At 52.9% G+C, this 12,756-nt stretch overlaps 1 pseudogene; it reads right to left on the reverse strand.

Annotated features, from left to right (window-relative positions):
* Nucleotides 1-3,353: 3,353 nt before the first annotated feature.
* LOC144247986 (olfactory receptor 14J1-like) lies at nucleotides 3,354-6,036 on the reverse strand (annotated as a pseudogene).
* Between the last annotated feature and the right edge of the window lie 6,720 nt (nucleotides 6,037-12,756).

The following is a 12,756-nucleotide window of genomic DNA, read 5'->3' on the forward strand; positions in this document are numbered from 1 at the left end:
ACGAGCTGGAGTCCAAGGCAGCAAAGTGGTACGCCACTATTGACATTGCTAAGGCGTTTTTCTCCATTCCTCTGGCAGCAGAATGCAGACTTCAGTTTGCTTTCACCTGGAGGGGCGTGCAGTGCACCTGGAAACGACTGCCCCAGGGGTGGAAGCACAGCCCCACCATCTGCCATGGACTGATCCAGGCTGCACTGGAAAAGGGAGAAGCTCCAGAACACCTGCAGTACATCGATGGCATCATTGTGTGGGGGAACACAGCAATGGAAGTATTTGAGAAAGAACAGCGCATCATTCAGATTCTGCTGGAAGTCAGCTTCGCCATCAAGAAGAGCAAAGTCAAGGGACCTGCCCAAGAGATCCAGTTCCTGGGAGCAAAGTTGCAAGACGGACAGCGTCACATTCCCACTGAGGTCACCAATAAGATCACTGCGATGTCATTACCAAGCAGCAAGTAGGAAACACAAGCTTTCCTATGCACCATTGGCTTTTGGAGAATGCACATTCCCGAGTACAACCAGATTGTGAGCCTTCTTTACCTGGTCACCCACAAGAAGAATGATTTTCACTATGCCCCTGCGCAGCTACAAGCCTTTGCCCAGATCAAGCAGGAGATCGCTCATGCTGTAGCCCTTGGCCCAGTCAGGACAGGACCAGAGGTCAAGAATGTGCTCTACTCTGCAGCCGGGAACCATGGGTTGTCCTGGAGCCTTTGGCAGAAGGTGCCTGGGGAGACTCGAGGCTGACCACTGGGATTCTGGAGCCAAAGTTACAGAGGGTCTGAAGCCAACTACACTCCTACAGAGAAGGAAATCTTGGCTGCCCATGAAAGAGTTCAAGCCACCTTGGAGGTGATTGTCATGGAAACACAGCTCCTCCTGGCACCCCGACTGCTGGTGCTGAGGTGGATGTTTAAAGGAAAAGTTTCCTCTGCCACTATGCCACTGACACCACATGGAACAAAAGGATTGTTCTGCTGTCCTTCATAAGAGTAAATGTTGTTCTGTTCTCCTGTCCTTGTCACAGTGCTCACCCTGCATGAGATGTGTCTGCAAGCCCTCCAACCTCTGGGCTTGGGGAGGGCAAATGTTCCTGGGGGAACAGGGATGGGCCAGCTGGGCTGGACTGACCCAAAGGATGTTCCATTCCATGTGACACCATGATCAGCAATCAACTGAGAGAACTGGTGACAAAGGGGGTAGAGGATTAATTTCTTTTTGAAGATACTTTTCTTTCAAAGCAGCACCTACACATACAGAATTTTATCCTGCCACAAAGTTGTCAAACATTTTCTGCTGATAGGCAATTTTTTGTGGATTTGCTTTTCTTCTGTTAGTGTGTCTTGCTGTGCTTTTTTTTAGTTGGGTTTGGAGGGTTTTTTTGGTCGGTTTTGTTTTTTTCCCTGTTGAACTGCCTTTCTTCTCATGCATACATTTTTCTCCCTTTCCTTGTGTCTTGCTTGGTACCTGACAGCAAGACAAATTTACCCAACTCAGTCATCTTGCCCAGTTATGTTTAGCAGTCACCATTAACTAGATGAGTTCAGTCACAGACTCCCTGCCATTTGGCAGCATCCACAAAGAATTGAAAGTGCATTTCATGTCCTTGTAGAGATAATAGAAATAATCCACAGTGGTGGTCAAGGGCTGGTCACTGAGGGATGTCACCAGGGCCTGGCTGCCAAGAGGACTCTGTACCATGGATGACATTTGACCTCATTGTTCAGCCACATTCCCACCCACCCCATGTTCCACTCCTTCAGCCCAGCTCTCTCCAGTCTGGCTCTGAGGCGACCACAGCAGACCCTGTCACAGGCCTGCTGAAGCCTGGGCACACAACATCCCCTTCTCTTCCCTCCCACGTGGGTTCTGCAGTCCCTGCCTTGTCCTGCCAGTGCCTGGAATGGCTGCAGGAGGATTTGCCACATCCCCTTCCCTGCTGAGCCTGACCAGTCCGTGACTCTCCCAGTGCCCCTCCCTGCCCAGACTGGTTCCATGGCTGCCCTTCCCAAGGGCCCAGGACCCTCTGGGATGGCTCTGGCCTTTCCAGGGGGTTTGAGAGAGGTCCCACAGTGACACTGCCCAGCCTTCTCAACAGGCCTGACACCAAAGGCCTTTTCCACATCCCTCAGTCCCAGATCAGTGCTCAGAACACAGCACAGCCTATCCAGGTCCTCAGGGTGGTTCAGAAGGGAGGCAGCAGGGTTTTCTCCCCACAGACCCTCACTCCATCCAATGTCTCTCTGTGCAGTCCATGGCTGCCCTGAGCATTTTGTCCTGGAGCCTCCCTGCCCAGGATGTTTGTCTCTATGCTGTCCTAACCACAGCCCAGCAAAGAATTCAGGTGGTTTCCCCGAGGATGTTACTCTCAGAGTAATATGGCCTCAAGGTACTGTTTGTGCCACTGGAATTGTGCCACCCCCAAGTGCTGCTGATGGTGTTTGTGCTCACTCAGGTTCATCTCCCCACACACACAGGATGCACTGCTGAAATCTCCCCAGTACAGAGCAAACATGGCCTGCTGGCCTGGTCACTTGGTGTCCCTCCATGCAGGGACAAACAATCTCCTGCAGGTGGGGGAGAGGCCAGTGCTGGCAGTGGTGGTTGCAGGGGCTGGTGTGGGACAATTGTCGTGGGGCACCTTCCCAGGCTGTCCCCAGAACCAAGACACAGCCCAGGCCCTGCTCTGCTGCTCCATCAGGGCCATGCCAGGAGCTCTGGCTGTGCCAGGACACTGCTGTGTGCCCCCCCTGCACACTCCCCCTCTGCCCAGGCACTGGGCTTTGCTGTGCCAGGGCATTCCTGGAGCACATTGCTGACAGCAGCTCTGGAGGAGAGCAAAGCCTTCCTGCCCTGCCCTCAGGAGATTCCCTTGGCTGATGGAGCTGCTGTGCTGGAGCCCAGCTGTGTCCCAGCAGTGCCCACGGCCTGTCCCTGCCTGTGGTCACAGCACGGACACGCAGCAGGACAGTGACCAAGCTGCCAGAGCACTGCGGCCTCACAGCCACAGCAGGGCTGGCAAGGAGAGGGTGGAGTGGGAAGGGCAGCTCCAAAAGGAACAATCCCTGCTGCTCCCTGGCAGTGCTGCTCTGCTGGAGCTCTCTTCCCCTTCTCCCCTCTAACTTCATGCAGGCCTCAGAACTGGGATCCCAGATAAAACAGGCACTGCAGGGTACTTTATTTTGTTCAAATGTAGCAATAGCACAAACCTGGTTAACAGAGCTTATGGGTCACATTCAAGAGGCAGACAGTGAATTAGATGGTGGGGGTTAAAAAAATGTTATTGAGGATACTTTTATGAGCTAAAAACCCACTGAACATTACCCAAGGATCTGGGCAGGCCTGTTGGGCATGTCATGAGTTGCATTCCAAAAGTTTGGCAGAAGAAAACAGGCAATAGGTAGCTTCAGAGAAGCAGCCAGTCATCATTTTCCTCAGGGCATCCTTGAGCTCCTGGTTCCTCAGGCTGTAGATGAGAGGGTTCAGGGCTGGGGGCACCACCGAGTACAGAACTGACACTGCCAGATCCTGGGATGGGAAGGAGAGGGAGTGGGGCTTCAGGTAGGCAAAGGCTGCAGTGCAGAGAAACAGGGAGACCACGGCCAGGTGAGGGAGGCAGGTGAGAAAGGCTTTGTGCCGTCCCTGCTCAGAGGGGATCCTCAGCACAGCCCTGAAGATCTGCACATAGGAGAAACCCATGAACACAAAACAGGCAAATGACAAAAAGGCACTAACAGCAAGGAGCTCAAGTTCCCTGAGTTTAGAGTGTGAGCAGGAGAGTTTGAGGACCTGTGGGTTTCACAGAAGAACTGGCCCAGGGCATTGCCCTGGCACAGGGGCATGGAAAATGTATTGGCCGTGAGCAGCAGAGCATTGAGAATGGCACTGGCCCAGGCAGCTGCTGCCATGTGGGCACAAGCTCTGCTGCCCAGGAGGGTCCCGTAGTGCAGGGGTTTGCAGATGGACATGTAGCTCTTGTATCACATGAAAGTGAGAAGGGAAACCTCTGCTGAAATGAAAAAGACAAACAGAAGCAGCTGTGCAGCATACCCTGAGTAGGAGATGTCCCTGGTGTCCCAGAGGGAATTGTGCATGGCTTTGGGGACAGATGTAGCCCAGGTCCCTGAGGGCCAGGTTGAGCAGGAAGAAGAACATGGGCGTGTGCAGGTGGTGGCCGCAGGCTCCGGCGCTGATGGTGAGGCCGTTGCCCAGGAGGGCAGCCAGGGAGATGCCCAGGAAGAGGCAGAAGTGCAGGAGCTGCAGCTGCCGCGTGTCTGCCAGTGCCAGCAGGAGGAAGGGGCTGATGGAGCTGCTGTTGGACCTTTCTGCCTCAGGAAATTATTGTCTCCTGAGGAGAAAAATACAGCACTAAGTCAGGCCACACTTCCATGAGCAAAATCTATTGCATATCTCATAGCAATGGAACATTTAGGGTCTCTCCTTTTAAGAACACTTCTCTACATTCCCCTCACCTGGGCTCTTGGTTTTACAGGAATTCAGAGCAGGGCTCAGGAGGATTCCTTCTTCTTGAGCAGTGAGAGGTAACTGAGAATGCTGGGTGATCTCCAATTAAATGAACTTGGAAACACCAAAAATCTTTTCAGCTCTGCTGTTTGCATTTTGCCCATCTGAAGAACTGAGCTGAGGGAATTCCTTGTATTTGTTCACCCAGCTGCAGCTGCCACAGTCAGGAGTGGTTGTGGCTGTTTGAAATCCCTGACATTTCTAATTAACTGCAGGTGAAATTGTGTGGGTCTGGGAGGCACAGGGGTGGTCTCTCAGTGCAGGGACAATGGAGCAGCTCTGGCCATCAGGGCTGTTCTCAGCTGTCCCTTGCTGGCAGCTTCGAGCTACAGGAGAGGCATGCAGAGGAGTTCCCCGAGAGAGAACCAGGGCAGTGCTGAGAGCAGAGGCTCTGGGGTCAGACAGCACATGGACAGAGCCCTCACCTTCCCTCAGGGTGCCTCACTGGGATCTCAGCTGTCTCCTGCCAGGCTGCTGCACAGAGGGATCACTGCAGCTGCCCAGGTGCAGGTGCCCAGCAGCATTTCCCTGGCCCTAACACTGAGCTGTCTCCTCCATGAGGATCCCACGCAGCCCAGAGACACCACGGGAGAGCTGTGCCCTTCTGGAGGGTACCTGCAGCCCTGCAGGACAACCAGGGAATCAGCTGAAGGGCCCCTGAGGACACCTGGGCACTCTGCTCCCACAGACACATGTCCACAGCAGGGTCCCAAGGCTCCCTGCCTGGACGGGCACCTGCCACCACCAGACCCTGGTACTGCCTCAGAAAACCCAATGATGGCAATGGGGACAACACAGGCATCTGGGCATGGCAGTGAAATGTCACAATGCTCCTGCCAGGGGAGGAGGGACAGAGAGACTGATGGAAATCAGGGCCTTGTCCTTCCCTGCCTGGGCTCTGGCTGCTGCAGGGGCCCTGCACAGCCGAGCCTGTGTGGGATGAGGGCAGGGTCTCTGCTTGGGATGGGAAAGGAGCCTGGGCAGGAGCTGCTGGGGGAAGGTGTCTGAGCCACAGGGACAGCAGGGAGGTGGCACATCCCCCTGCCCGGCATTTGTGGCAGCAGCTCCCTGTCCCTCCCTGCCCGTGTCTCTGCTGAGGGGGCTGTTCCTGCCAGCAGCGTCTCCCTGTGCCCAGCTCCACTCCCTGCCAGCGCTCACTGAGCCCATCCCCACCCCACGGCCCCGGGGCAGCTCTGCCTGTGCAGGGACCTGTCCTGTGCCTCTGAGGGAGCAGCAGGGAAGCCCCGCTCTGGAGCTTGTTCTGCTCCACGCCAGGACATCCAGGAGAGCCACCCTGACAGGTCCTGTCAGTGCTGGCATTGTCAGAGACACTTCCAGGAACTCACCTGCATTGCTCTGCAGCCAGAGACTCAGCGTGTCCAGGGGCTGTGCAGATTTCTCCCCTGATGGGGTCTCTCCTGTCCTGCCACCCCAGGCTGCCTTTGACCTCTTTGGCACTGCTGCTGCCTGCCCTCGCTGCCTGCAGGCACTGCCCTGTCTGCCTGATGGCCATGTCCTCTGCCCCAGAGGAACTGGGAGAGCCCTTGCAAAAGATCATGGAAAGTGGGGCACGGGCCAGCCTTAGGAGAAGCCTCCAGGAATGGAAGTGGAATTTTCCTAGAGGCAGAGAATGATTCATTCAAACGCTGTGAAGATTTCTCCCCTAGTGAGAGCTCAGTCACCCTCCCAGCCCAAGCTGCCTCTCCTCTCTCTGTGCCTCTGTGCTGTGCCCGGGCTGGCTGCAGGCAGTGCCCCAGCCCTGCTGGGCTGTGCCCAGGAGCTGCTCCTGGCCAGAGCTGTCTCTCTGCAGCGCTGCCCTGGCCAGGAGCTGCCTCTGTGCCAGGAGCCCGGCCCAGCTCAGCAGCACAGACACAGCATCAGGACTTCTCCTGTGGGTTGGCTGCTGAGTCCCTGGCCATCAGTCCCTGAAAGGGAGTGGCAGAAATCTCTCAAGAATTCAAAGTTACAATCAAACTCCAAAGTTTCCTGAAGTTTTAATGGGTCCCACTGAGGGACAGGACTGAGAAAGTGTCCCCAGGTTCCAGTCACAGCAGAACACTGGAGGCACTGATGACAGCTGGGACAGGCAAGGCAAAGGTGTCTCTGATGCTGAGCAAACCTGGATGTGTTTCAGGAATGCAAAGGGCCCAGGCCTGAGCCCCAGCCCCTGGCAAGGCAGATCCTGTCCCTCCCTCATTGCTCAGGGCTCTTCCCGGGATGGGCACTGGGTTGTGGGGATGTGCAATGCCAAGGGCAGGACCATGGGGCGGCCCCTGCCAGGCTGCTGAGCAGGGACAAGGAGGCACTGAGGCCCCAGGGCTGCAAGGGTCACTTGTCTCCTCGTGGCCTCAGGCCCAGGGCCAGCAGCCACGGCCAAAGGGCTGCACAGATTGGCTCTGTCAGGGCCTTGCAGCTGCTGCACATCCCTGAGCCCTCTGCAGCCCAGGCTGTCCCACGGTGTCCCTGCCCTGCGCCTCTGTCCCTGCAGGCTGTTGTCACCCCCGGCTGCCCCACCTCGCTGGCCCCTTCCTTTGCTGGCAGCTCTGCCTCCTGCTGCCCCTGCCTGGCCACACAAAGCCTTGGGCTGATACCCAAAGGGTTCATTCCATTTTTACCCTGCCTGTGAACTTCCAGCACAGGAACAAGGCATGCAGGGGCTGCTTTCCCAGCAGGGACAGTTGGAAGAGAAGACATCTGGCTCAAGGGTGCAGTGACAGAGAAAACAAGGACTGAATCTGGGAACTTGGGGTGGGTTTAATGGAAATGGGTAAATCATAATTAGCATTTAGGAACTGTATATGAGCAATACACTGGTAAAATTACATGTCTGCATCAGATCAGGAGTTATCCCTCACTAGACCTCAGGCCTGAATAAATGATATCCTCTGAAATAGCAAACTAGTGTTAAGGAGCCTCATTGTGATATTTCCGAGATTTGGTGACAGCGGGGCCTCACAGAACCCAGGACTCAGCTGTGACACTGCCCAAACTCATGGAACAAAGGGTCCATGGTGACACAGCAGAACCCCATGGAACCAAAATCCATTTTGGCACATTGGGGCCACATTGAACCAGTGGTCCATTGTGATAGTGCAGATCCAAGGAGATCATTGTGACACTGAGAAACCTCTGGGAACCAAGGGGACACTCTGACACAGCAAGGCCTCGTGGAACCAAGGGTCCCTTGTTAAACTGTGTGGCCTCATGGAACCATGAGCCATTGTGACACAGCGTGGCCACATGGAGCCAAGGGGCCACTGTGACACTGCAGATCCAGGGAGACCATTGTGACTGAGGAACCTCATGGAACCAAGAGTCCATTGTTCCACTGTGGGGCTCTGTGGAACCAAGGGGAGCACAGTGACATTGCGTGGCCTCATGGAACAATGGAGACTATCCTGACACTTTGGGACACACTGGAACACAGGGACCATTAGAGCATGGCAGGGCCTCATGGAATCAAGGGGACTACAGTGAACACTGTCGGGGTCCATGGGATGAAGGGTCCATTCTGACTCCACGGGACAAAGGATGCCATTGTGACACTCTGGGGCATCATGGAACCAAAGGTCCATTGTGACCCAGCAGGGCCTCATGGAACCATGGAGACCATTTCTACATTTTTAGGCCTTGTGAAACCAAAGGGCCTCTGTGGCACGTCAGAGCCTCATGGAGCCAAGGGCTCTGGGCTTTCTTTCCAATGGAAAAGAACTGCCCTTCACATTCAAGCACCCATGGCCAAAATGGGATTCTCCCCTCAAAATTCCCAATATCCAGGGATTGCTCCCAAACAAAAGCTGCCATTACAAACAAGTCTTTTTGACATTGTCTTCCTGAGAGCTGGCTCTCACCTTGCTTCAAACACTGGGGATCTGTGCTTTTCTTCCTGTGGAAAAGAACCGTCCCTTCTGCACAGGCAACCATGGCCAAAATTGACACTTTTCCTCCAAAATTCCCTATATGCAAGGGTTCTCCCAGACAAAATCTGCCAGGACAGACAGCCCTGGCTGGCCTTGGCCTCTGGTGGTCACCTCCCATTTAAAGGAAGCCTTGAGGAAAGTATTTGAACAGGTTTGACTGCTGCAACATCAATGAGCCTCTTGTCCTCTGAAAAACTCAGATGCTCTTCTGATCATATGTGTCTTTTCTTTATCATTGTGTGTTATGCATGAAATATTATTTTCAGCTAAAAAATAGTATTCTTCTTATTTTACCAGTGTTTTAAGACACGAAACAGGTCATCTACATATGGATCCAGGTCACCTGTATAAGCAAACACAATGAAGAATGCAGCAGGAATGATTTGTCTCTGCTCCCATCTGTCACCTCTCTGGAGCTGGAGGTGCAGCCCCAGACCTTGGGAGGGCTCAAGGGCTCACCAGCTCAGCTCCCACACAGAGAACTTGCCGACCATGTTCTGCTGGCCTTGGCCCCTGCCCGCTCAGCCAGGCTGAGATGGACACTGATGGTTTCTGTGCCAGGCTCTCCCAGCCCAGCCCAGCTCCCTGCCAGCTCTGCCAGCTGCCCTGAGCTCTGGGCAGCACCAAGGGCCTCTCCCCAGCACAGCCCAGCCGGCTCTGGCCCCACAGCTCTGCTCAGCCCAGGCTGCTCTGGGCACTGCCCCACGGCCTCAGCCCCTGCCAAGGGCACAGCAGCAGCTGCAGCTCAGCCAGGACTCAGCCCCACCATGGGGGAAGGGGCTTGGCCAAGGCCAAAGGAGCTCCCTGGCTGCCCTGCTCCCCTCTGCCTGAGGTGCTGAGAGCTCTGCAGCCCCTCCTGCCATCCCATCTGCCCAGGCCAGCACAAGAGCCCCGGCCCTGGGGCCCTCCAGAGCTGCTCCTGCTCCAGGCCCAGGGCCCATCCCAGAGCTGGGGCAGCCCCAAAGCTGTGCCCATTTCTGCTCATTCCTGCTCTGATGGGGATGGATCCTCAGCACCTTGGAGGTTGGTGATGAACTTTACTACTCCAGAGGCCTCTTCTTTCTTGAGCTCTTCAGTGTAGAAATTCAGTGACAAAGGCTCATTTACATTTCTTTAAAACACCCAAACAAAACAAGCCCATGGAAATAATTCAAGTCTTCAATTCTTCAGTGGTCAATTAAACAGATTGCAGAAGTGTATTCAAAGTCAACCAACTATAGTGAAAACAGTGCAGAGGGAATTGTTTTGTCCTGTTTACTTTTCTTATTTATAGATTGATATCATCAATCCTCAGTTGATATGGATCCCCAGCATTTCCTAATCCATTTTTAGTAGGTGTGAATATCAAGACCCCTTGTTGCTGACAATCTGAAGAGGGTCCCACAGAGACCCAGTTTTAGTAATGACACCCAAACCAATATGGCTTGATGTCATCCTCCTTTATTGTCTAATTTTTTCATGTTTTATGCCTTTATCGCCTTACATAATACAATAGCCAATTAACATTCATTGGCTAACGTAATAAATGTAATCATATTACGTTAACCAATGAATATTTATTTGCTATTGCCACTTATTGATTGGCTGTTTTTCTACAAGCATCTGATCAGGTTATAGTACGTGACAGTTTTCATATACTACTCAGCGACCAGCATTGGCTATTGTGTTTGTGCAAGGCCTATTGTCTTTCCAAGGATGTCCTAAGTACTTTAAAGTAACTAAAGTAACTCTGTAATCTGCAGGCCAGGGTTGTCCAGCTCATGTAAAGGAACAGCATCAAGGAGAGCACGTCCTTGTTCCACGAGAAATTCCTCAACATGCTGTGGATCCAAGGATCCTTTGTGATCCTCCAGATCCTCATGGAACCAAAGGTGCATTGAGTCACAGCCGGGCCTTGTTGCAAGCAAAGAAACCTCTGTAAAATGCAGGGTAACTCACAGAACCAAGGAGTCCATTGTTAGAGGAAAAAACCTATGGAACCAAGGGTTCATGGTGACAAAGTGGGGCCTCATGGAAACAAGGGGTCACTGCAACACAGTGGGACTGCATGGTAGGAATTGTCCATTAGGACAATGTGGATCCACGGAGACCGTGGTGACACGAAGGAACCTCATGGATCCAAAGAGCCATTGTGATGATGAAGAACTTCATGGAACCCAGGGTCCATTATGACACAATGGTCCCGCATTGGAGGAGAGGAACCATTGCTGACAGTAGAGAAACTCATGGAACCAAGGGACATGGACTCATGGGACCATTGTGAGACAGCAGGGCCACATGGAACCAAGGAGACCAGTGACATTTAGGAAGCTCATGGAACCAAGGGTCCATTTTGACACTGCAGAAACAAGGAGACCATGGCTGACACTATGGAAGCTCAGGGAACCAAGCAGCCATTGTGACACTGCAAGGTGTCGTTGAACCAGGGAGACCATTGTGACCCTAGAAAACCTGATGGCACTAAGGGTTTATTGTGACACAGCAGGGTCCCATGGAACCAGTTGTCCATTGTGACAATGCAGATCCGAGGAGACCATGGTGACACTACGGAAGCTCATGGAACCATGGGTCCATTGTGACAAAGCAGGGCCTCATGGAACCAAGGAGATCATTGTGACATCATGGAATCTCATGGAACCAAGGATCCATTGTTAGAATCCAGAGCCACGGAGACCATTGTGACACCATAGAACCTAGTGGACCCAAGTAGATCAGTGTGACATCATGGAATCTCATGGAACCAGGGTTCCATTGTTACAGTCCAGAACCAAGGAGAGCATTGTGACATTGTGGAACCTTGTTGAACCAAGAGTCCATTGTTACAGACCAGAACAAAAGAGAATTGTGATATCGTGGAACACTGTAGAAGCATGGGTTCATTGTTTTACACCAGAGCCATGGAGACCATTGTGGCATTAGGAAACTCATGGAACAGGGGTCCATTGTTACAGTCCAGACCCAAGGAGACCATTGTGACAATGTGGAACCTCGTGGAACCAAGGGTCTGTTGTTACAGTCTGAAACCATGGAGACCATTGTGACATCATGGAACCTTGTGGAACCGAGGGTCTCTTGTTACAGTCTGGATCAAGGAGATCATTGTGACATCATGGAATCTCATGAAACCAAGGGTCCATTGTTACAGTGTGGAACCAAGGAGATCATTGTGGCATCATGGAACCTCGTGGAACCAAGGGTCTCCAGAATCAGGGACACCATTGTGACCGCACGGAACCTCACAGAACCAAGATTCCATTGCTATGGAGTGGGGCTTCATGGAACCAAGGAACCACTGTGACACAGCAGGGCTGCATGGAACCAATGGTCCATAGAGATACTGCGTATCCAAGGAGACCATGGTGATGCTGTGGTGTAGAAAAAATGACAGGAGACAAGTCCATTCTATAATGTCAACAAGTCTCAGTTTATTCCAAGCACGCATGTACAGTTATACCTGTTATAATGAAGCTCATGCATATTGCAAAACTTAGGCTCATCATTGGTGTATCAAAAACAGGTCAACCCTGCCTTTGGGGCTTTCTAAGCTTGCTTTGTTTTCCCTTACATTTATCTTTTTGCTGACCATTCTACTGTTGGGAACCAGCTTACCCAAGGACATAAGATATTGTTGCTACATCTGCTATTGCTGCACCATGCAATTTTCAGCTACTGCTTCACTAACTCCACGTAGTCATGTCCTTTCTCACGAAGCCATTCATCCACAAAACTCTCCAAACTGCACCAATGGTGGTGGGTTGTTTTCACTTCAGAACCAATGGATTTAGTCCTTGCAGAGCTCTGTATAAAAGAGCAGTGCATTTTGAATTAACCAGAGTTTACTCTCAACAGCCTTCTGAGTCAGAGCCTCTTAATTCCCGTCCTGCCTCAACAGCGACAAAGACCCTTCATGGCTGACAATCAATCACACTTTCTCCCTACCCCCTCCCCACCATTTCCCTCATCCACCCCCTGGCACTCAGAGCAGCTGAGGAATGGAGTCACATCCAGGGGTGTCCCCAGGGATCAGGGCTGGGGCCAGGTCAGTGAAATCTCTTTATTGCTGATCTCGACAAGGCCATCGAGGGCACCCTCGGTCAGTTCCAGGTGAGCCCAGGCTGGGTGGAGTGTGGCTGTGCTGGAGGGCAGGAAGCTCTGCAGAGGGATCTGGACAGGCTGGAGCCATGGGCCCAGGACAGTGGGATGAGGTTCACCAAGGCCAAAGGCCAGGTCCTGCCCTGGGCTCACAACCACCCCAAAATCCCTGTCTGTGCCCTGCCCCTGATCCCTACAGCCTGTCCTGTTTCCTTCATCCC

The sequence above is a fragment of the Lonchura striata genome, chromosome 37, assembly GCF_046129695.1.
Source record: "Lonchura striata isolate bLonStr1 chromosome 37, bLonStr1.mat, whole genome shotgun sequence".
Lineage (NCBI taxonomy): Eukaryota > Metazoa > Chordata > Aves > Passeriformes > Estrildidae > Lonchura > Lonchura striata.